General features: G+C 32.9%; 1 long non-coding RNA gene across 1 annotated transcript in view; it reads left to right on the forward strand.

Annotated features, from left to right (window-relative positions):
- The window catches only part of LOC127701716 (uncharacterized), a 65,861-nt gene extending 39,700 nt beyond the window's left edge, over nucleotides 1–26,161 (forward strand). The window contains exon 3 of the long non-coding RNA XR_007982153.1: nucleotides 25,802–26,161. This is a non-coding gene — a long non-coding RNA (uncharacterized LOC127701716). The remainder of the gene's footprint in view (nucleotides 1–25,801) is intronic.
- Nucleotides 26,162–26,454: the final 293 nt, after the last annotated feature.

The following is a 26,454-nucleotide window of genomic DNA, read 5'->3' on the forward strand; positions in this document are numbered from 1 at the left end:
TAATCTACACTACACTAAAATATTCTGTTAATTTTGCTAGCTAGCTGAATGATTAATCAGATGTTGGTTTTTTAAAAAAAAAAAAGACAAAAAATTCAAAAAATATGTATAATAAAATGCTTCGCTGGGGCGCAGCTTGATACGACCGCAGAGGTCGAACCCTGAACAGTTGGGGCAAGTATGGACACAACATTCAAGCTTGATACAGCTCTGAATTTGGATTGTTATTAAATATTTGACACAACATAGGTTTCTGACACAGAAAGAATGTGGTCTAAGAACTTGAATTTTTTTAATTTACCTATTATGGTCCAATGTCCAAAATCAAAATACATGGTTAGATTCAGCATATCAAAGAACCCCATATATTCAATTTTTGTTAAAATCAAACAAAGTTTAATTTTGGACCCCAACTTGGACAAACTTGAAAACTGGGCCCTTAATCAAAAATCTAAACACATGTTTAGATTCAGCATATCAAATAACCCCAAGAATTCAATTTTTGCTAAAATCAAACTAAGTTTAATTTTGGACCCTTTGGACCTTAATGTAGACCAATTTAAAAAACGGGACTTAAAATTAAAAATCTAAATACACGGTTAGATTTGGAATATCAAAGAACCCCAATAATTCATTTTTTGATGAAATCAAACAAAGTTTAATTTTTGACCCTTTTGACCTCAATATGAACCAATTTGATAGCGGGGCCCACAAATAAAAAATCTAAATTCATGGTAAGATTCAGCATATCAAAGAACCCCATATATTCAATTTTTGTTGAAATCAAAAAAAGTTTAATTTTGGACCCCAACTTGGACCAACTTGAAAACTGGGCCCATAATCAAAAATCTAAACACATGTTTAGATTCAGCATATCAAAGAACCCCAAGAATTCAATTTTTGTTAAAATCAAACTAAGTTTAATTTTGGACCCTTTGGACCTCAATGAAGACCAATTTAAAAAACGGGACCCAAATTAAAAATCTAAAAACACGGTTAGATTTGGCATATCAAAGAACCCCAATAATTCAATTTTTGATGAAATCAAACAAAGTTTAATTTTGGACCCTTTTGACCTCAATATGAACCAATTTGATAGCGGGGCCTACAAATAAAAAATCTAAATACATGGTTAGATTCAGCATATCAAAGAACATCATATATTCAATTTTTGTTGAAATCAAACAAAGTTTAATTTTGGACCCCAATTTGGACCAACTTGAAAACTGGGCCCTTAATCAAAAATCTAAATTCATGTTTAGATTCAGCATATCAAAGAACCCCATATATTCAATTTTTGTTGAAATCAAACAAAGTTTAAATACTGGACCCTATCTTGGACCAACTTGAAAACTGGGCCCATAATCAAAAATCTAAACACAATATTTAGATTCAGCATATCAAAGAACCCCAAGAATTCAATTTTTGTTAAAATCAAACTAAGTTTAATTTTGGACCCTTTGGACCTTAATGTAGACCAATTTAAAAAACAGGACCCAAAATTAAAAATCTAAATACACGGTTAGATTTGGAATATCAAAGAACCCCAATAATTCAATTTTAGATGAAATCAAACAAAGTTTAATTTTGGACCCTTTTGACCTCAATATGAACCAATTTGATAACGGGGTCCACAAATAAAAAATCTAAATACATGATTAGATTCAGCATATCAAGGAACCCCATATATTCAATTTTTGTTGAAATCAAACAAAGTTTAATTTTGGACCCCAATTTGGACAAACTTGAAAACTGGGCCAAAATCAAAAATCTAAATACATGTTTAGATTCAGCATATCAAAGAACCTCATATATTCAATTTTTACTAAAATCAAACAAAGTTTAATTTTGGACCCTTAGGACCTTAATGTAGACCAATTTGAAAACTGGACCCAAAATTAAAAATCTAAATACACTGTTGGATTCGGCATAACAAATAAATAAATGTGATCAAAGATTTTACAAATCTAATGCGCCATACTGTGCAATTAAAGATTTCTTCTTGAAATTTTTCAATATTTGAAATTTGAAAAAAAAATAATATTTGAAGAATAATTTTTTTAATTTCTGAAATCTGAAATGAGAAAAATTGACCCCTCACAATTTCTTTTTATCCCCCCCCCTTTTTTTCCCCAAAAAATTCTTTCCCTCAAGATATGGTCATAATCTCAATTCAAATTTCCAATGGAGTTGGCAACCATAATTACCCATTTAAATTTACCATAGTGCTAACTTAATCTATTTTATAATAGAATTAAAAATATAGTGTCAAATCTTTCATATGGATTTTTTTGTAAAAAAAAAAGATGCAACATTTGCAGATATTTTTACTGGTCTTCCTTTATAAATATGCATTTCTTTAAACATAATTTAAAAGCAGTGTAAGGGAAGTAACCAAAACGTTGTATTTGGATTACCTCCCTTACACTGTTTTAAATTATCTTTATTGTTCATTAACCATTACTTTATACATAATTTAAAAGCAGTGTAAGGGAGATAATTTCAATGATGTATTTGATTTATCTCCCTTACACTGCTTTAAATTATGTTTTGTACTAAAGTATTTGTCCATTAACCAGGACAACCTTGTTTTTCCCCCTTTTTTGCCCCTAATTCCTAAACGGTTTGAGCCATAACCCCCCAAAGCAAATCCTAACCATCCCTTTGTGGTATGGAAACTTGTAGTATAATTTCAGAGAGATCCATACACCGTTCCACAGTTATTGTCTGGAAACTAGAAAATGCTTATTTTTGGCCACTTTTTGGCCCCTAATTCCTTAACTGTTGGTACCATAACCCCCAAAATCAATCCCAACCTTCCTTTTGTGGTATTTAACCTTATGGTCAAATTTCAAAAAGATCCATTTACTTAAACTAAAGTTAGAGTGCGAAAACCAATATGTATTCGGACGACGACGCCGGACGACGACGACGACGCCGGACGACGACGACGACGACGACGACGACGCCAACGTCATACCAATATACGACCACAAAATTTTTTTGCGGTCGTATAAAAATGCAAGCAATTTTATTTCACTTGTAAAATCAGTGTCATTATCATCTGACACAAGTCAATAATCAAGTTCTAATTAATTAGTTACAATTATCAGAAATTTTATTGAAATAATATACAAAATTGCATAACTCTTTCCTGATCATTTTCTCCAATAAAATTTATTTGTTTGTTCTACATTTATATCCCATTATATTGCTATTTAACACTTATTGGAAATATCTCATCATTAGGTATTTGTACATTTAAATTTGAATACAGGAAATGTATTTTTTCTTAATGAAGAATGAACACCAATTTAGATAAAAAATAGTTATTATTTTTTAAAATTTTTGTTGTTGAGAAACTGCATTTCTAAGGCCTCTTTCTAGAAATTATTAAGCCAGTTATTATTAATGGCATATAAAGAAATGTATCACTTATTTGATGATTTCCCTTTACATTCTTGTAAAAAAAAATCTGACAGAGTCTAAAATTGAAATATCTATATATATATATCAATATTTGCATTAATATTGGGAAATTCCTTACCTTTGGACAATAACATAGAAATTTTACAGTAAGATTGGAAATAAAAAGATAAAAGAATATTGTCATGCTTCAGTGATTCCCTAAATGATCAACCAAATTTTTCCCTAAAAAGGGAGGGCCCGGGCCCCCTGGAAAACCCTCTAAATCCGCCACTTTATACCATCAACTCTTAGACTATGGAATCATACTGATGTTCCTTTGAAAATCAACTCTTTCTCAAAATTTAAAATCCAATTAAAAAGGCTAAATACTATAAATAAAGAAGTACCTAAGCGCTATTAATATGGACCACCGAAACTAGATATAATTCTTACACAATTAAGATGCTACTCATCTTTCTTGAATTATGACTTGTTCAGAGTCAATATAATTGCTGACCCATCTTGTCTTTGTGGATTCAACATTGAGACTGTACACCATTTCCTTTTCGACTGTTCTTTATATACAGACCAGAAAGAAATTCTGATGAACAATCTAAGATGGATCTGTGATGACCTTATATTGAATGTTAAGTTACTAACATCTGGTAATCCGAACCTCTCGTATGAACAAAACGTCCATATATTTAAACATGTATTCTAGTTTATTAAAAGGTCTCTGAGATATCTTGTTAATGTTATATGATACTGAATAGTGAATTTGTGGTACATTTACATCATCATCCCCTACAGAAAAAAAAGTTGAGGGCCAGTTGAGGGCCATGTGGCGTACAGTTGAGGGCTAGCTGTTGAGCAATTTAGCTCAACTCAAACCTGGCCAAGCACTGTATGTTGGATAGATGTCGCTCAACTGGCCCTCAACTGAAGCTGGCCATTAAGTTGAGGAAAAGTTGAGCAATTGATCTTTGGTTTTCATGTAGTTGAGCAAAAGTTGAGCATTCAGACTTTGATTTTTTTGTAGTTGAGAAAAAGTTGAGCATTCAGACTTTGATTTTTTCGTAGTTGAGCAAAAGTTGAGCATTCAGACTTTGATTTTTTTGTAGTTGAGAAAAAGTTGAGCATTCAGACTTTGATTTTTTCGTAGTTGAGCAAAAGTTGAGCATTCAGACTTTGATTTTTTTGTAGTTGAGAAAAAGTTGAGCATTCAGACTTTGATTCTTTCGTAGTTGAGCAAAAGTTGGGCATTCAGACTTTGATTTTTTTGTAGATGAGAAAAAGTTGAGCATTCAGACTTTGATTTTTGTTGAAAAAGTGAGATATAGCGATCCTACATTACGTCGGTGGCGGCGGCGTCCACAAATATTCACTCTGTGGTTAAAGTTTTTGAAATTTTAATAACTTTCTATAACTTTCTTAAACTATCCTGGATTTCTACCAAACTTGGAAAGAAGCTTGTTTATGATCATATGATAGTATCCAAAAGTAAATTTTGTAAAAAAAAAAATCCATTTTTCCGTATTTTACTTATAAATGGACTTAGTTTTTCTCTAAAATTTTAATCATAGAAGCTTGTTTATGATGAAAACCTAGTATCTAGAAGGAAATTTTGTTAAAATTTTGTTCCATTTTTTCCGTATTTTACTTATAAATGGACTTAGTTTTTCTTCCAGTTAACATTACATACAGTCTGCAGTTTAAGTTTTTAAAACATTTATTAGATTCATAAACTATCCAAAAGTAGGCGAGACACTGAGTTCCGCGGAACCCTTACTAATTTTTTTATAGTTAAGGAAAAGTTGAGCAATTGATCTTTGGTTTTCATGTAGTTGAGCAAAAGTTGAGCAATTAGAAATATGAGCCGGTGATATAAATGTTATGTTCCATCTGTTTTCAATTTATCTTTGTGTAGTGCAAGAAGACAGGATGTATCATTATAAATGTACACAGAGTTTGAGGCCAAATTAAGGGAAGCACATTGGTTTTCGCACTCTAACTTTAATTTAAGTGAATGGATCTCTATGAAATTTTACCACAAGGTTCAATACCACAAAAGGAAGGTTGGGATTGATTTTGGGGGTAATGGTACCAACAGTAAAGGAATTAGGGGCCAAAAAGGGGCCAAAAATAAGCATTTTTGTAACTTCCAGACATAACTTGTGTGTTAGTGTATGGATCTCTCTGACATTGTACCACAAGGTTCCATATCACAAAAGGAATGCTGGGATTGATTTTGGGGGTAATTGCCTCAAAATTTTAGGAATTAGGGGCCAAAAAAGGGGCAAAAAACAAGCATTTTTCTAGTTTCATGACAATAACTTGTGTGTAAGTGTATGGATCTTTCTGAAATTGTACTACAAGGTTCCATATCACAAAGGGAAAGCTGGAATTGAGTTTGAGGGTAATTGCCGAAACGTTTAGGAATTGAGGCCAAAAAGGGGCCAAAAATAAGCATTTTTCTAGTTTCCAGACAATTACTTGTGTTCAAGTGTATGGATCTCTCTGAAATTGTACTGCAAGGTACCATACCACAAAGGGAAGGCTGGGATTGATGATGGGGGTAATTGCCTCAATCTTTTAGGAATTAGGGGCCAAAAAGGGGCAAAAAACAAGCATTTTTCTAGTTTCAGGACAATAACTTGTGTGTAAGTGTATGGATCTTTCTGAAATAGTACTACAAGGTTCCATATCACAAAGGGAAAGCTGGGTTTGAGTTTGGGGGTAATTGCCCTAAACGTTTAGGAATTTGGGGCCAAAATGGGGCAAAAAAACACATTTTTCTAGTTTCCAGACAATAACTTGTGTTCAAGTGTATGGATCTCTCTGAAATTGTACTGCAAGGTACCATACCACAAAGGGAAGGCTGGGATTGAGTTTGGGGGTGATGAATCATAAGGGGGTTCAAAAAATTTGGGGGGGATTTTTTTTTTTTCCTTTTTTTTCTTTTTTTCCTTTTTTTTTCTTTAAAAATTTTCCATTTTAAGTTGGTTATTTCTGATTTATATTTAAATCAAATAATAATGATATGGTAGGAGATACACACCAAACAGGATGTGTAAATTATTATATAATAAGTATTGTGCAATAGCAAGAAATTTTCAATTGCACAGTATTGCACAATAGCAAGAAATCTTCAATTGCACAGTATTGCGCAATAGCAAGAAATCTTCAATTGCACAGTATTGCGCAACAGCAAGAAATATCCAATAGCACAATATTGCGCAATAGCAAGAAATTGTCAATTGTACAGTATTGCGCAATAGCAAGAAATATTTAATTGCACAGTATTGTGCAAAAGAAGATACTTCGTATAAATTGCTTATTTCTTGACCAATTTCAATGGGGTTTTATTCTTGAATTCTTGGGGTTCTTTTATATGCTGAATCTAACCGTGTATTTAGTTTTTGGATTTTGGGCCCCATTTTTAAATTGGTCCACATTGAGGTCCAAAGGGTCCAAAATTAAACTTTGTTTGATTTCATAAAAAATTGAATTATTGGGGTTCTTTGATATGCCGAATCTAACCGTGTATTTAGATTCTTAATTTTTGGTTCCGTTTTCAAATTGGTCTACATTAAGGTCCAAAGGGTCCAAAATTAAACTTAGTTTGATTTTAACAAAAATTGAATTCTTAGGGTTCTTTGATATGCTGAATCTAAACATGTATTTAGATTTTTGATAATAGGCCCAGTTTTCAAGTTGGTCCAAATCGGGGTCCAAAATTAAACTTTGTTTGATTTCAACAAAAATTGAATATATGGGGTTCTTTGATAAGCTGAATCTAACCATGTATTTAGATTTTTGATTTTTGGGCCCCGTTATCAACTTTGTCCACATTGAGGTCAAAAGGGTCCAAAATTAAACTTTGTTTGATTTCATCAAAAATTGAATTCTTGGGGTTCTTTGATATGCTGAATCTAACCATGTATTTAGATTTTGGATATTGGACCATAATAGGTGAATGTCCAATTTAAAATTTTTAAGTTCTTAGACCACATTCATTCTGTGTCAGAAACCTATGCTGTGTCAAATATTTAATCACAATCCAAATGCAAAGCTGTATCAAGCTTGAATGTTGTGTCCATACTTGCCCCAACTGTTCAGGGTTCGACCTCTGCGGTCGTATCAAGCTGCGCCCTGCGGAGCATTTTATTTCTGTATGGGATCATCTTCATTTCCAATTTTTCCTGTTTATTGTTTCATCTTTTTTCAATAGATAGACTCTTAAATTATTGTATATTGAAATATTGCATGCTCCTATTAATATTGTATTGTTATTTATTGTTATTCGGAACGGACTTCATAAGTATGGTTTACTTGTGTCCAATCCATTTTACTTTGAGTAAATAAAATATGTTTAAACTAAACACAACCTCCCGCACTCGAGGGGAACATGATACCACGTGAAGAATTGCCTAGTTAAATTTGGCGTAGTGAATACATTTGTATTGTTCACCACATAATAATTTTATTTCTGAATATTTGAATATCCAATAATTTCTGAAAATGTTTTTTTTTTATTGTGAGATACTTTATTTTTCATTTGCATATGAATAAGCCATTTAAAATAAAGAAAATCATACTGTTAAATGTTATGGAAACTGAATTGGTGTAATCAAAATTAATATGTCATGAGAATTGGATAAAAAGTACTTTTGAAATGTTATGGTTTTATATGCAAATTATAAATTATAAAATTAAAAGCAATTTTAACAAGAAAATATAGTTGATTTATAATTTCGCAAATAGTTAACAGGAAAAATAATTTCAAGTTTATTAAATCTACGTACTAAATATGCAAATCTGAAGTAAATGGTTGACTAAATGGACACAACATAAAAGTTTTTTTTTTTCCGAGTAGACATTAGAAATTTCCTTTTTGACCAAGTTAACATTATTATAGTAAACGCATGTTTACTAGAAAACACGAAATTTGGAGTAAACAAATGAAATATGAGTGTGATGATTTTGTATCATTATTAAGGTTCAATTATTTACCTTAGTTACAGTTTGGCAGAAGCCTCATTTAGAAAAGAGTAAGATGTTTCGCGGGTAAACTTTGGGTCAGGTCAAATGCGAAGGGGTGTTCCAAAGGAAACTCTGATACTGGTAACAAGGCACTTTGGTAGAACACCCCTCCTTTAAGAATGGTACGGCTATCATAGGGGTATATAAGCAGGAGAGATTCCTTGCTCAGGGTCGATTGTCATACGTTTAGAAGACGAAGACCTGAAGTTACGATACGTTCATATTTGAGATCGTTGTCTCATATAATAGATATTATTACTTAAGTGTAATAAAGAACAGGTTGGTGTTTTAGCAATACGGACTTGTACTAGGTGGAGTTTACAAACTGAACCGTATTGTTGTATCGTATAGGACAAGTGTGAGTCTGTGTGACCAACTTGTAAGGTACATAATAGTACCAAGAGGCCAAGGACAAGTGTGTAAAGTTTGTACGGTACATAATTGTACCAGAAGGACAAGTTTGTTCCTGATCCAGGACAAACTTGTAAGAGCACAAATTTGTACCAGTTGTATATATTTAAAGTAGAATAGTTATAGATAGTTTATTAGAGAACGCAAAGAGCAGTTGTACATATTTTGGTTCATTGACGTTAATTTATGAATAAAGATTATTTGTTATATGTTTTGTAAATAGAACATTTTTGATCCAGTATCAAACTGGTAACGAACTCATTCTAAAAAAGAATTACCGCTTACCCTGTGTACACGTTACATGAGAATGCTGCTTTAACATGCATTTACCTTATGTTGTGCTTGGTCTGTTCTGATCAAGGTTCTTATTTCAAATACTATAAATAGTAGTTTAACTATATTTGGTGTATGGAATGAATTAAAGGTGTGCATTTCAACTGGCAGATTTCATTTTACCTTGAACTCATTTTCATGGGTTATTGGTCAATGTTCAGTTTTCATGATTTTTGGCTGTTTATCAGATACTATAAGCAATAGTTCATCATAATTGGTGTATGAAATGATTTTAGGGTGAACATGCCCGTTTTACAGGTTTTATCTATCCACAGCCGTCACTCTATATAATAATTACCAGTGACTGCTGTGGATTTCCTATAGTAAACTTGGAATTGATAGTAAATAGCAAATACAAGTTGTTTCTAGTATATTTATGTTCGTATAATATAAAGAAAAACAAGACAACAATTGAAATTAATTGAAAACAAAAAATTAACGGATTTTGAAAAAAAAAGGGAGGGCTAAAAAAAAGTACCTATGATTGACACTGGACAGTAAAGAATCGAACGAGGAGTTCAGGTTTATTTTCGAGTGGTATTTTAATCTTAAGTTGTTTTTAAGATCAATTCAGTCATTTATATAATAATAAAAAGTCGACTGAACTATGCCTAGTGGCCACATGTCAATATTAACTCAGCTTTCTCGGGAATCCGATTATTTCTCTTTTTCTCATATCAGAGCATTTGGTACATCGACTTGCCAAAATCTGCCTAAAATATCATTATCCGAATTAAACGAAAAACAGAGCTGTTGAAAATCGGCTGACCATCCGACATAGCTATTATATCAGACCCTTTGTCATGTAAACAATTTCATACAATTAGGTCCGATAAGAGTTTTCTAAATCCGATTTCATTTTTGTAAACAGAAAAGCAGAAACAACAGTGCCAAAGTTGGCATACGGGAATCCGATAAGGGGTCGCCCCACTATTCCGACACCCCATTGGTCCAATGCCCCATTAGTCCGACACCCCATTGGTCCGACACCCCATTAGTCCGACACCCTGATAGTCCGACACCCCAACAGTCCAATACAAGCTGTAATTTAAAATCTACTTCATACAAAGAAATGAAAAGACAGCACATCCCAACTGCTACATGTATGCAAGACATACCATTATCCTATAAATATATAAGACAATCGATAACCTTGCAATATTTTTCTTTACAAATACAAAGTGTGACCTAGCTCTTTCATAAAAAAAAACACTACGCTATAAAAGAAATTTGATTGATTGATTGCTGTTTTCTTTACGTCCAGTGTCTAATAATTCATGCATGTTAAGGACGAAAACAAATTAATAATTAATACAAAAGGTATGTCCTGTAATAAGGAATCGACCAGGATTAAGGGAGGAAAATGTGGACTGACTGCCATGTGAAAATGAGGGACTGGGAATATTAGATAGGCATTGAAATTTGGCCTGGCAACAGACTGTCATGGAATAAACGTTCCTATATAATATATGTTCTAAATAAGGAATATTATTTCCACTGGAAAAAATATTACGTTACTTAATTGTTCCTGACGAAATAAAAGGTATATATAATATTTGTTCCAAAAGGAAAAAAAAAATTGGAATTTGAAGAACAGTCTCTAGTCGTAAAGAAAATATCCAGACTGCAATATACTCTCTGAAACTCTCAAAACTAATAAGATTTCATTAACAAACAAAAAAAAAAATTATTTCATCCAAGCGTCTTGGTTTTCATCTCCACCGAACTTGAATTTAAAAATCGAAAACTTTATAAAAAAATATCCATAGTAAAATTGAACAATCGATTATATTTTGTTCTTTATTGAATACTTTATTACAGTTGTAAACTCAATTAAAACGGATGGCATTTGCTGTCCGAATGGACTTGGTGAATATAACTGCTTCCAAATTACCGCTCTCCGTCCGAATGGACATGGTGAATATATACTGCTTCCAAATTACCGCTCTTCATTCTGGTCGACCCCTATTACTAGATTTATTATACCCCACACAACGAGTTGCGGAGGGTATAATGTTTTTGACCCGTCCTTCCGTCTGTCCGTCTGTCCGTCTGTCCGTCTGTCCGTCCATCCGTCCGTCAGTCCGTCAGTCCTGTTTCTTGTCATCACAACTCCTCTCAAACCACACAACAGAATTTCACGAAACCTTTTTAGATAATAAGGACATACTATGTAGTTGTGCATATCGACAGGAAATTACGATTCAATTTTTTTTCCAAGAGTTACGCCCCTTTGAACTTATTTGCCCAATATTCTACTGCAACAGTTTGTCATCTCAACTCCTCTGAAACCACACAACAGAATTTCATGAAACCTTTTCAGATAATAAGGACATACTACGTAGATGTGCATAACGACAGGAAATTACGATTCAATTTTTTTTTCAGGAGTTACGCCCCTTTGAACTTATTTGCCCAATATACTACTGCAACCTTTTGTCATCGCAACTCCTCTCAAACCACACAACAGAATTTCACGAAACCTTTTTAGATAATAAGGACATACTATGTAGTTGTGCATATCGACAGGAAATTACGATTCAATTTTTTTTTCTAGGAGTTACGCCCCTTTGAACTTATTTACTTTAATGTACTACTGCAACAGTTTGTCATCTCAACTCCTCTGAAACCACACAACATAATTTCATGAAACTTTGTAGATAATAAGGACATACTACGTAGATGTGCATATCGACAGGAAATTACGATTCAATTTTTTTTCCCGGAGTTACGCCCCTTTGAACTTATTTGCCCAATATACTACTGCAACCTTTTGTCATCGCAACTCCTCTCAAACCACACAACAGAATTTCATGAAACCTTTTCAGATAATAAGGACATACTACGTAGATGTGCATATCCACAGGAAATTACGATTCAATTTTTTTTCTAGGAGTTGCGCCCCTTTGAACTTATTTGCTTCAATATACCTCTGCAACAGTTTGTCATCGCAACTTCTCTGAAACCACACAATAGAATTTCATGAAACTTTGTAGATAATAAGGACATACTAGGTAGATGTGCATATCGACAGGAAATTATGATTCAATTTTTTTTCTAGGAGTTACGCCCCTTTGAACTTATTTGCTTCAATATACCTCTGCAACAGTTTGTCATTGCAACTCCTCTGAAACCACACAACAGAATTTCATGAAACTTTGTAGATAATAAGGACATACTATGTAGATGTGCATATCGACAGGAAATTATGATTCAATTTTTTTTTCTTATACAATTTTTTTTTCTTACAGTTATTTTATTTCTCCAGTGACAATGTGGGGACGTGGGGTATGTGAGCGCACTCAATAATGTTCTTTAATTGTTAATTATTTCTTATCCTGAACGTGCATGAAATATTTGTCACTGAATGTAATGACAGATGTATCTCCCATTGCGTGTATGTTGTTTGCCAGTTACATTGCCGGGAAATTTGAAATTTTTTACCTGATTGAAGTGATAGCTGAGTAAGGTAGTCGTTGATCGGAAAATCAATACATGCTTCTGATCGAAGAACCATTTAGGAAGGAAACAAATGCCTTTATAAGGTATAGAGTCAAATAGAAATATTTTAAATTATTTTTTATTGAAAGAAGGGTAGGCTATTCAAAATGGCCACTTAGATCCCTTTAGGGTTTTCAGTATACTGATGTGGATAGGAAACTGCACATTGCTAGACAACTACAAAATATTGATGTCTGATTAAAATAAATGGAGAATGTGTCCATGGGACTCAGATGATGCCCCCGCTTGCATTTAACGTTATAAAGGGACATAACTAGAGAACTGTAAAAGTAATGCCACCCTAATTCGAACTTGATCTGTGTTTTATGGTAATAAACATTGGGTATAAATTTCATAACATTAGGTGAATTAAGGCAAACTAAAGTTAGAGAATGGAAATCAATTTTAGGACGGACGTACGTTCAGATGGATGGAAGGATGTACGATGGACAAGGGTAACACTTTATGCCCCATTTGCCTAACGGTGGGGGCATAACAATGTGTATCTGCATACCTAGTCAATGTGTGGCGAACGAGTCAAAAACTGAAAGAGTATTATTTGGAAGAGAAATAATCATTGAACTAGTTTTCACACTATTCGAAAAAGAGCAAAATTACAAAAGAACACTTCAACACAAGCTTGTGTTCTGCCATAATTTCAATCTTTCTTAAATATTTGTGCCCATATATACAAACTAAACTGGTGTTCTTCTTCAACTAATGGCATTATACTGTTACATGTTAGCATATAATCGTGTACACAGCAAAGCTTCATTGGTTCCTTTATTTTCTTACTGCGTCATTGTAAACCTGTATCTCTGAGATACTGTATCTAGAGGTATTTAAGCAATTCACCAAGACTTAACAAAGAAGTTTGTGCTTTTAGTTAGTGGTGATAAAATTCTGCTACTTTAGTACTTATACATTTACCAAGCTTGCATCACCTGTTCCCACAAAGGACAGTGTCCTCTTCTTAATATGGAATGAACCTTTTCATTTGACTTTCTAATATAAAAAATAAATACATTTTTTTTTTAAAACAATTTGATGTCAGACTAATGGAAAGTCAAACTATTGGTTGTCAAACCAATAGGGTGTTGGACCAATGGGGTGTCGGACTAATGGGGTGTCGGACTATTGGGGTGTCAGACTAATGGGGTTTCGGAATATCGTGGCTGCCCATCCGATACACTTGTGTTTTGACCACTGTAAATTGAAGATTTAAAAACCAGAGTGTATTGAACTTATCGATGTGTTTCCCTCGGTTTTTAACCGGATTTGCGAAGTAAAAATCGGTTATTGATTTGGGGATGTACGGCAGGCGGGGGGAAGCGGGCGGGCGATCTGGCCGGCGGCTGCTAAACAGTGTCCGATCATTTACATGAAAACGCTTTGAAGAATTTTTTTCAAATTTAGATATGTTGTTTCCTGTTACTAAATTAAGATCAAGTTCAATTTTCACGATTTTAGCTTTTCTCGTTGTTCAGTTATAGCCCTTTCCCAAAAATTTAATTTTTGATGAATTAATCCATTTCTGTACAAAGTGAAATAGCTCATTTTTTAAAAGATTTTTAAAAGGTATATTGTATTAATGATAAATGACATTTTGGATTTTTTAGGCCCCTGCCATAGTGGAGGGGGCATTAAGTATTACCCTTGTCTGTCTGTACGTCCATCTGTCCGTCGTACCATCCGTCCGTCCGACCCTTTGTCCCAAAGTTGGTTTTCGTTCTCTAACTTAAGTTTGCCTCAACCAAATGTTATGAAACTTATACACAATGCTTATTACCACTATATACAGATCAAGTTTGAATTTTGGTGTTGTCACTTTTACTGTTCTAGAGTTATGCCCAGTGTTCTCCCCAAGCCCTTAAAGGACCACGGGCCAGCGATGTGTATAATTTTTTACCAAGGTGGTATCGTTCTTACAGCAATGTACAATTTTTCTCCGTGGTGCTAAAAGTTTAAGTTAAAAAATCATAAATCGGTAAAGTTTTTAACGACTTGTTAAATCTTTTCCGTGCTGTATAAAATTCCAGGTGAAATTTGACCAGTTCAAACCAGTTCAACACAGATTGTTTACACCACGTGATCGATTTAACCTTATGAGGTTAACCTTGTTGATTGGATTTAATCGATGTAATTAACACTTGTATGATTCTTTTGTGTTTTAATTAAGAGTTCATAACTTTATGATCACAGATAACTATTTTATGGCTTCACTCTCCACCCAAGCACTGACCTGTGACAAGTTGGCAAATACTTTGTACACAAACAGTGTCTTGACCCAATAGGTACATTTTTTGTACATCATAATGGTGGCTCATTACGTATAATGGACAACTATACATTTCCCAATTCTTATATTATAGTATTATATGTCTCTAATTAAACCATGGCCAATATTATCTTTAATTATGACATAGTTATTGCATGATAGTCGGGTTTCAAACTGTAGTATCTGTCTGTACATATCACATGACCCAGTTAGTTCACGTAGAATATTCAAGTTTATTTACAATTAATTGCAATCTATATAAAATAAAATGCATGACTGTACCTTCAAACTGGATATCTATATCCATAATTAATGAATAACAGAAGTAATCTTGCAAATTTCATCCATAAGCACATGTTAAATCCATTTTTATCTACTTCCTGTCATTTAGGCGGGAAAATAGGGAGACTTAGTTGTTGACATTGAATATGGTTACTTATAGATCTATAGACCAAAGATAAATTTATAGATTTAGGAATTCTTTTTAAATGGTTCATGAAAAATAAAGATTTAGATTTAAGGGCAGTATTAAGTCTGTATCTATGTTTGATTATCACCAAAGACAAGAAAGGTTAATATTTACATGAAATCTATGGCAAAATGTTCTAAAATTTATGAAAAATTTCTTTTTATTAAAATCTAAGATAGAAACTGGTTCAAATAGTAAAACAATATTAATATTTGCAATTGTTCTTGTTAATTTTATATCTTCTTATGACAGGAATCCTTTCACATACAACAACTTTTTTTCTAGAAACTAGAAAGTTTTTTAAATTGAACATTTTTGTTCTCTTTTGAATGATATTTTATTTTTAGCTCACCTGACCTGAAAGGTCAAGTGAGCTTTTCTCATCACTTTGCGTCCGTCGTCCGTCGTCCTGCGTCCGTCTTCCGTCGTCTGAAACTTTTACAAAAATCTTCTCCTCTGAAACTACTGGGCCAAATTTGACCAAACTTGGCCACAATCATCATTGGGGTATCTAGTTTAAAAAAAATGTGTCCGATGACCCTGCCAACCAACCAAGATGGCCGCCATGGCTAAAAATAGAACATAGGGGTAAAATGTAGATTTTGGCTTATATCTCTGAAACCAAAACATTTAGAGCAAATCTGTAAAATTGTTTATCAGGTCAAGATCTATCTACCCTGAAATTTTCAGATGAATCGGACGACCCGTTGTTGGGTTGCTGCCCCTGAATTGGTAATTTTAAGGAAATTTTGCAGTTTTTGGTTATTATCTTGAATATTATTATAGATAGAGATAAACTGTAAACAGCAATAATGTTCAGCAAAGTATGATCTACAATTAAGTCAACTTGACCAAAATGGTCAGTTGACCCCTTAAGGAGTTATTGCCCTTTATAGTCAATTTTTAACCATTTTTCGTAAATTTTTGTAATCTTTTACAAAAATCTTCTCCTCTGAAACTACTAAGACAAATTTAACCAAAATTGTCCACAATCATCATTAGGGTATCTAGTTTAAAAAATGTGTCCGATGACCCTGCCCGCAAACCAAGATGGCCGACATGGCAAAAAAATAATACATAGGGTAAAATGCAGTTTTTGGCTCATATCTCTGAAACCAAAGCATTTAGAGCAAATCTTATGGTATAAAATTGTTCATTAGGTCAAGATCTATCTGCCCTGAAATTTTCAGACCAATCAGGCAACATGTTGTTGGGTTGCTGCCCCTGAATTGGTAATTTTAAGAAAATTTTGCAGCTTTTGGTTATTATCTTGAATATTATTATAGATAGAGATAAACTGTAAACAGCAATAATGTACAGCAAAGTTAGATCTACAAATAAGTCAACATGACCAAAATTGTCAATTGACCCCTTAAGGAGTTATTGCCCTTTATAGTCAATTTTTTACAATTTTCATAAATTTTGTAAATTTTTGTAAATTTTTACAAAATATTTTCCACTGTAACTACTGGGCCAAGTTCATTATAGATAGAGATAATAGTAAGGAGCAAGAATGTTCAGTAAAGTAAGATCTACAAACACATCACCATCACCAAAACACAATTTTGTCATGAAGCCATCTGTGTCCATTGTTTAATATGCACATAGACCAAGGTGAGCGACACAGGCTCTTTAGAGCCTCTAGTTATTGATTTTGGATTTTATAAAAGATTTAATTACTTTAAATTAAGATGAATATTTTATTATGAATCATAATTTATTTATTTTAAAAAAATATTAAAGTATACAAACTGTTTTTTTATTTACTTCATTTTTACCAATAATTTTCTGAATCAATGTCTACATAATACAGTACCACAGTGTTAAAACAAAACAAGAGACATAAAAACTACAGTAATTAGAGTTAAGCGATGCGACGCGACACAACTGATTGCATGAAATACTTCACCAAGAAGTCCACACGCGTTACCCTGGTGCTATCCAAAAATCCTGGGGAGAACACTGGTTATGCCCTTTACAAATGGAAAAATTGCTAAATTTTTCTTTTTTTTTTCAAATATCAAGTCATTTTTATACGACCGCAAAAAAATTTTGCGATCGTATATTGGTATGACGTTGGCGTCGTCTTCGTCGTCCGAAGACACATTGGTTTTGGCACTCTAACTTTAGTTTAAGTGAATCGATCTCTATGAAATTTTACCATAAGGTTCAATACCACAAAAGGAAGGTTGGGATTGATTTTGGGGGTTATGGTACCAACAGTTAAGGAATTAGGGGCCAAAAAGGGGCCAAAAATAAGCATTTTTGTAACTTCCAGACATAACTTGTGTGTTAGTGTATCGATCTCTCTGACATTGTACCACAAGGTTCCATATCACAAAGGGAATGCTGGGATTCATTTTGGGGGTAATTACCTCAAAATTTTAGGAATTAGGGGCCAAAAAAGGGCCAAAAAACAAGCATTTTTATATGGACAAATACTTTAGTACAAAACATAACTTAAAGCAGTCTAAGAGAGATAAATCAAATACATCATATGAATTACCTCCCTTACACTGCTTTTAAATTATGTATAAAGTAATGGTTAATGAACAATTAAGACAATTTAAAACAGTGTAAGGGAGGTAATCCACATACAACGTTTTGATTACTTCCCTTACACTGCTTTTAAATTATGTTTAAAGAAATGCATATTTATAAAGGAAGACCAGTAAAAATATCTGCAAATGTTGCATCTTTTTTTTTTTTACAAAAAAATCCATATGAAAGATTTGACACCATATTTTAAATTCTATTATAAAATAGATTAAGTTAGTACTATGGTAAATTTGAATGGGTAATTATTTAAAAAAATCTTTTTTGTGGGGGGAAAAAGAAATTGTGGGGGGGTCAATTTTTTCTCATTTCAGAAATTAAAAAGAATTATTCTTCAAAAATTTTTTTTTTTCAAATTTCAAATATTGAAAAATTTCAAGAGTAATCTTTAATTGCACAGTATGGCGCATTACATTTGTAAAATCTTTGACCACATTTATTTATTTGTTATGCCAAATCTGACCGTGTATTTAGATTTTTAATTTTGGGTCCAGTTTTCAAATTGGTCTACATTAAGGTCCAAAGGGTCCAAAATCAAACTTAGTTTGATTTTAACAAAAATTGAATATATGGGGTTCTTTGATATGCTGAATCTAAACATGTATTTAGATTTTTGATTTCGGGCCCAGTTTTCAAGTTGGTCCAAATTGGGGTCCAAAATTAAACTTTGTTTGATTTCAACAAAAATTGAATATATGGGGTTCTTTGATATGCTGAATCTAACCATGTATTTAGATTTTATATTTGTGGGCCCGCTATCAAATTGGTTCATATTGAGGTCAAAAGGGTCCAAAATTTATCTTTGTTTTATTTCATCAAAAATTGAATTATTGGGGTTCTTTGATATGCCAAATCTAACCGTGTATTTAGATTTTTAATTATTTGTCCAGTTTTCAAATTGGTCTACCTTAAGGTCCAAAGGGTCCAAAATTAAACTTAGTTTGATTTTAACAAACATTGAATATATGGGGTTCTTTGATATGCTGAATCTAAACATGTATTTAGATTTTTGATTTCAGGCCCAGTTTTCAAGTTGGTCCAAATTGGGGTCCAAAATTAAACTTGGTTTCATTTCAACAAAAAATTGAATATATGGGGTTCTTTGATATGCTGAATCTAACCATGTATTTAGATTTTTTATTTGTGGGCCCCACTATCAAATTGGTTCATATTGAGGTCAAAAGGGTCCAAAATTAAACTTTGTTTTATTTCATCAAAAATTGAATTATTTGGGTTCTTTGATATGACTAATCTAACTGTGTATTTAGATTATTAATTTTGGGTCCAGTTTTCAAATTGGTCTACATTAAGGTCAAAAGGGTCCAAAATTAAACTTAGTTTGATTTTAACAAAAATTGAATATATGAGGTTCTTTGATATGCTGAATCTAAACATGTATTTAGATTTTTGATTTTGGGCCCTGTTTTCAAGTTGGTCTACATTAAGGTCAAAAGGGTCCAAAATTAAACTTTGTTTTATTTTTTCAAAAATTGAATTATTGGGGTTCTTTGATATGCCAAATCTAACCGTGTATTTAGATTTTTAATTTTGGGTCCCGTTTTTTTAAATTGGTCTACATTAAGGTCCAAAGGGTCCAAAATTAAACTTGGTTTGATTATAACAAAAAATGAATTCTTGGGGTTCTTTGATATGCTGAATCTAACCATGTGTTTAGATTTTTGATTATGGGCCCAGTTTTCAAGTTTGTCCAAGTTGGGGTCCAAAATTAAACTTTGTTTGATTTCAACAAAATTGAATACTGTAAATTCAGAAATTATTGCGTGCATTTATTATTGCGATTTTGTCATTTTAGACTAAAATGCGATTTTAATTTTTGCGATATTGAGAAAAATCCTGTTTAATTTATATAAAAAATTTCAAAATGCGAGTTTAAATTATTGCGATTATAACCATGACGCATTTTTCGCAATAATAAAAACATCGCAATATTTTCTGAATTTACAGTATATGGGGTTCTTTGATATGTTGAATCTAACCATGTATTTAGATTTTTTATTTGTGGGCCCCGTTATCAAATTGGTTCATATTGAGGTCAAAAGGGTCCAAAATTAAACTTTGTTTTATTTCATCAAAAATTGAATTATCTGGGTTCTTTGATATGCCAAATCTAACCGTGTATTTAGATTATTAATTTTGGGTCCAGTTTTCAAATTGGTCTACATTAAGGTCCAAAGGGTCCAAAATTAAACTTAGTTTGATTTTAACAAAAATTGAATATATGGGGTTCTTTGATATGCTGAATCTAAACATGTATTTAGATTTTTGATTTTGGGCCCAGTTTTCAAGTTGGACCAAATTGGGGTCCAAAATTAAACTTTGTTTGATTTCAACAAAAATTGAATATATGGGGTTCTTTGATATGCTGAATCTAACCATGTATTTAGATTTTTTATTTGTGGGCCCCGTTATCAAATTGGTTCATATTGAGGTCAAAAGGGTCCAAAATTAAACTTTGTTTAATTTTTTCAAAAATTGAATTATTGGGGTTCTTTGATATGCCAAATCTAACCGTGTATTTAGATTTTTAATTTTGGGTCCTGTTTTTTAAATTGGTCTACATTAAGGTCCAAAGGGTCAAAAATTAAACTTAGTTTGATTTTAACAAAAATGAATTCTTGGGGTTCTTTGATATGCTGAATCTAAACATGTGTTTAGATTTTTGATTATGGGCCCAGTTTTCAAGTTTGTCCAAGTTGGGGTCCAAAATTAAACTTTGTTTGATTTCAACAAAATTGAATATATGGGGTTCTTTGATATGCTGAATCTAACCATGTATTTTGATTTTTGGGCCCCGTTATCAAATTGGTCCACATTGAGGTCAAAAGGGTCAAAAATTAAACTTTGTTTGATTTCATCTAAAATTGAATTCTTTGGATTCTTTGATATGCTGAATCTAACCATGTATTTAGATTTTGGATATTGGACCATAATAGGTAAATTAAAAAAAATTAAGTTCTTAGACCACACTCATTCTGTGTAAGAAACCTATGCTGTGTCAAATATTTAATCACAATCCAAATTCAGAGTTGTATCAAGCTTCAATGTTGTGTCCATACTTGACCCAACTGTTCAGGGTTCGACCTCTGCAGTCGTATCAAGCTGCGCCCAGCGGAGCATTTTATTAAAATTGGAGTTATCTTCCTTTGTCCATGATTATAGTTGAATCAACTACAATGCAATGCTTTATACAATGCAATGTTTAATTTTGCCTTCCACTGATAAATTAAAGCAATTTTTACCCTTCATTTCTAAAAATATTTTAGTCTTCTTTGAAAATTGGAGTTGTCTTTCTTTGTGCATAATGGTAGTTGAATCAACTACAACCAATGCTTTATACAATGCAATATTCAATTTTACTTCCTACTGATAAATTAAAGCAATCTTTACCATTCTGTGATTACAAGCACTCTGATTACCGTTCTAGGGTTATTCCCCTTTACAAATGAAAAAAATGCTGAATTTTTTGTTTCCGTTCTCTAACTTGAGTTTGTCTTAACTAAATGTAATTTCTAAACATATCAATGTCATTATTCAAGTAATTTTTAAAATTGGAGTTATCTTCCTTTGTCCATGTTTATAGTTGAATCAACTACAATCAATGCTTTATACAATGCAATGTTTAATTTTGCCTTTCACTGATAAAACACAGATCAAGTTGAATTTGGGTAGTGTCACTTTAACCATTATTGAGTTATGCCCCTTTATAAATCGAAAGATTCTGTAACTTAAGTTTGCCCCAACCAAACATTATGAAACCTATACACAATATTCATTACCTCAAAACTAAGATAATGTACAATTTTTTTGTTTCCGTTCTCCAACTTTAGTTTGCCTCAATCAAATGTTATGAAACTTATACACAATGCTTATTACTACATAATACAGATTAAGTACCAAATTTGGTGGCGTCACTTTTACCATCCTTGAGTTATGTCCCTTTATATAAACATAAAAATTGCTGAATTTTTCGTTTCCGTTCTCTAACTTTAGTTTGTCTCAACCAAATGTTATAAAACTTATACACAACAGTTCTAGAGTTATGCCTGTTTACAAATAGAAAAATTGCTGAATTTTTAGTTTCGGTTCTCTACTTAAATTAGCCCCAGCCAAATGTTATGAGACTTACACACAATGCATATTACCACAAAACTCAGATCAAGTTCAAATTTGGGTAGCATCACTTTTATCGTTCTTCAGTTATGTCCATTTATAACTATATGATATGCAAGCAGGGGCATCATCTGTGTCCACATGTGGACACAATCCACATTTATTTTTTCTTTTCTTTGGTAAATTGTTTGAAGAATTTTGTGGTAGGTTTAAAGGATTGCATATTTTGGTATTAATATTGATTCACTCATAGGGTCTTTGCATTGGAAAGAAACACATTTATTCTAAAACCAGTTGTTGGCATGATACGGGTTATGTTCTTCTCATATATTTTATGATGGTATGATACTAAACCCCTAACGGGAGGGATTGTACTTGATTTTCATATGACATAATCTTTTAATCAGTTTAATTGAGGTCTGGAGCTGGCATGTCAGTAACTGCTAGTAGTCCTTTGTTCATTTATGTATCATTGTCATTTTGCTTAGTTTCTTTTGTTACCTATCCTGACATCGGACTCGGACTTCTTTCAAACTGAGTTTTACTGTGTGTATTGCTATGTGTTTCTTTATTCTACATTGGCTTGAGGTATAGGGAGAGGGAACGTTGAGATCTCACAAAATATGTTTAACCCCGCCGCATTTTTGCACCTGTCCCAAGTCGGGAACCTCGGGTCTTTGTTAGTCTTGTATGTTTTTATACCCCCGCCGAAGCGGAGGGGGCATTAAGTTTTACCCTTGTCCGTCTGTACCTACGTACGTATGTCCTTCCGTACGTCCCAAAATTGGTTTCTGTTCTCTAACTAAAGTTTGCCTCAACCAAATGTTATCAAACTTATGCACAATACTTATTACCACAAAACACAGATCAAGTTTGAATTTTGGTGGCGTCACTTTAACTGTTCTAGAGTTATGTCCCTTTATAAATGGAAAAATTGCAAAATTTTTCATTTTCTGTTCTCTAACTTAAGTTTGCCTCATCCAAATGTTATGAAACTTATACACAATGCTTATTACCACAATACACAGACATACATGTGATGGACTGTGAAACTCAGATCAGGAGATTGGGAAATTTTGGTCAGGAGATTAGGACTCAGATCAGGAGGTTTTTAATCGACATAAATTTTGTCATAAATGTAACCGTGTGCTGTAAAAATTGTCTTTTAAAGTGTGTTTTCTTCAACTTTCCATCCAATGTATTACGTTTATAGTACCCTTGTACTTATAAAGTTTCTCTGTCTTTATATTCTACATGTTCAATCTTTTTTTTTAGTATGTTCTTCAAATTTTTTACTTCATACCTTTTATATCATTATTTTATAGAACAATCATTGCAATCAGAACATTTGTTTAACTATCTGCAAATAGTTTTTATTTGCATACTCAGAAAATCATTCTATCATAAGGGTCATAGTTATTATATAAATTTCAATTTAAGCCTTGAAAGAAAGTATAGAACCCTCAAATAATTTTCAAAATATTATTTGATTATTTGTCCTAAGACATTTGAATACATTTAATTATCATCCTTTTATGATTATTTGTTCAATTTATATTTTATTTATATTCTTTTAAAAATTTTCATTATTTAAAGGAAAGTAACTTAAAACAGGATAAATCAAGGGAAGTAACCCAATAAATACACAAAAGTTTTTATTACACAACGGCAGTTAGCCTGAGGTAAAAATCGTTGATTACCAGTATGTTTGACACCCAAGCTGACAAGTGAAGCCATATAATTATGCATGTTAATCGATTTACAGGTAAAATATAACTTCAGGTAATGTCAGTTACACCAGATGCCTGAGATGATATGTTGGGCAGAAATTTTTCATTCATGAAAAATTTCATACACGGGATTTTTTTCTCTTCAACAGGAGGTCGAGAGGAGACCCCTGAAAACGGGATTATTGTACTCCCGTCGGGAGGTTCACATGTATGCACAGATCAAGTTTGAATTTTGGTGGCCTCACTTTTACTGTTCTAGAGTTATGCCCCTTTACAAATGAAAAAAAATTGCTAAATTTTTCATTTTTTTCTAAAAATATCAATGTCATTATTCAAGTAATTTTTAAAATTGGAGTTATCTACCTTTGTCCATGATTATAGTTGAATCAACTACAATCAATGCTTTATACAATGCAATGTTTAATTTTGCCTTCCACTGATAAAACACAGATCAAGCTGAATTTGGGTCGTGTCACTTTAACCATTATTGAATTATGCCCCTTTATAAATCGAAAAATTGCAAAATTTTAAGTTTCCATTCTGTAACTTAAGTTTGCCCCAACCTAACATTATAAAACCTATACACAATACTCATTACCACAAAACTAAGATCAAGTACAAATTTTTTGTTTCCATTCTCTAACTTTATATATAAAAAAGAAGATGTGGTATGATTGCCAATGAGACAACTCTCCACAAGAGACCAAATGACACAGAAATTAATAACTATAGGTCACCATATGGCCTTTAACATGAGCAAAGCCCATACCGCACAGTCAGCTATAAAAGGCCCTGAAATGACAATGTAAAACAATTCAGACGAGAAAACTAACGGCCTAATTTATGTACAAAAAATGAACGAAAAACAAATATGTAACACAGCAAGAAACGACAAGCACTGAATTACAGGCTCATGACTTGGGACAGGCACGTACATACATACAGAATGTGGTGGGGTTAAACATGTTAGCGGGATCCCAACCCTCCCCCTAACCTGGGACAGTGGTGTAACAGTACAAAGTAAGAACATACTATAAAAATCAGTTGAAAGAGGCTTAACTCATCAGATGGATAAAAATACAAATACTACAAATACAAGTGGATGTGGCCGGGTACTTGTACATCCAAACAACAAAAAGACACTAAGTACAGATCTGAGAGTACTCGCAGTTACTAACAATTAATAAAAAAAAAAAATAAAAAAAATCATGAATTTAAGACTAAATTATCAATCCATACACATCCAACATCCATTGGATTTAGTGTAGAGACGTCATAAACAGTCAGAGAAAAACATGACCTTGTGCAATGTTTAGTTTGCCTCAACCAAATGTTATGAAACTTATACACAATGCTTATTACGACATAATACAGTTTAAGTACGAAATTCGTTGGCGTCACTTTTACCATTCTTGAGTAATGCCCCTTTATAAACATAAAAATTGCTGAATTTTTTACGACCGCAAAAAATATTGGTATGACGTTGGCGTCGTCGTCGTCGTCGTCCTCCGAAGACACATTGGTTTTCGCACTCTAACTTTAGTTTCAGTGAATGAATCTCTATGAAATTTTACCATAAGGTTCAATACCACAAAAGGAAGGTGGGGATTGATTTTGGGGGTTATGGTACCAACAGTTAAGGAATTAGGGGCCAAAAAAGGGCCAAAAATAAGCATTTTTGCAACTTCCAGACATAACTTGTGTGTTAGTGTATGGATCTCTCTGACATTGTACCACAAGGTTCCATATCACAAAGGGAATGCAGGAATTGATTTTTGGGGTAATTGCCTCCAAATTTTAGGAATTAGGGGCCAAAAGGGGGCAAAAAACAAGCATTTTTCTAGTTTCATGACAATAACTTGTGTGTAAGTGTATGGATCTTTATGAAATTGTACTACAAGGTTCCATATCACAAAGGGAAAGCTGGAACTGAGTTTGGAGGTAATTGCCCAAAACGTTTAGGACTAAGGGGCCAAAAAATAAGCATTTTTCTAGTTTCCAGACAATAACTTGTGTTCAAGTGTATGGATCTCTCTGAAATTGTACTGCAAGGTACCATACCACAAAGGGAAGGCTGGGATTGCTTTTGGGGGTAATTCCCTTAAAATTTTAGGAATTAGGGGCCATAAAGGGGCAAAAAAACAAGCATTTTTCTAGTTTCGGGACAATAACTTGTGTGTAAGTGTATGGAACTTTATGAAATTGTACTGCAAGGTTCCATATCACAAAGGGAAAGCTAGGTTTGAGTTTGGGGGTAATTGCCCTAAACGTTTAGGAATTTGGGGCCAAAAAACAAGCATTTTTCTTAGACCACATTCATTCTGTGTCCGAAACCTATGCTGTGTCAAATATTTAATTACAATCCAAATTCAGTGCTGTATCAAGCTTGAATGTTGTGTCCATACTTGCCCCAACTGTTCAGGGTTCAACCTCTTTGGTCGTATCAAGCTGCGCCCCAGCGGAGCATTTTATTCTTTTCTGTTCTCTTACTTTAGTTTTTCTCAGCCAAATGTTATAAAAATTATACACAATGCTTATTACTACAAAACTCAGATCAAGATCAAATTTGGGTAGCGTCACTTTTACCTTTCTTC

This window comes from Mytilus californianus, unplaced genomic scaffold (assembly GCF_021869535.1).
Source record: "Mytilus californianus isolate M0D057914Y unplaced genomic scaffold, xbMytCali1.0.p SCAF_5, whole genome shotgun sequence".
Classification (NCBI taxonomy): domain Eukaryota; kingdom Metazoa; phylum Mollusca; class Bivalvia; order Mytilida; family Mytilidae; genus Mytilus; species Mytilus californianus.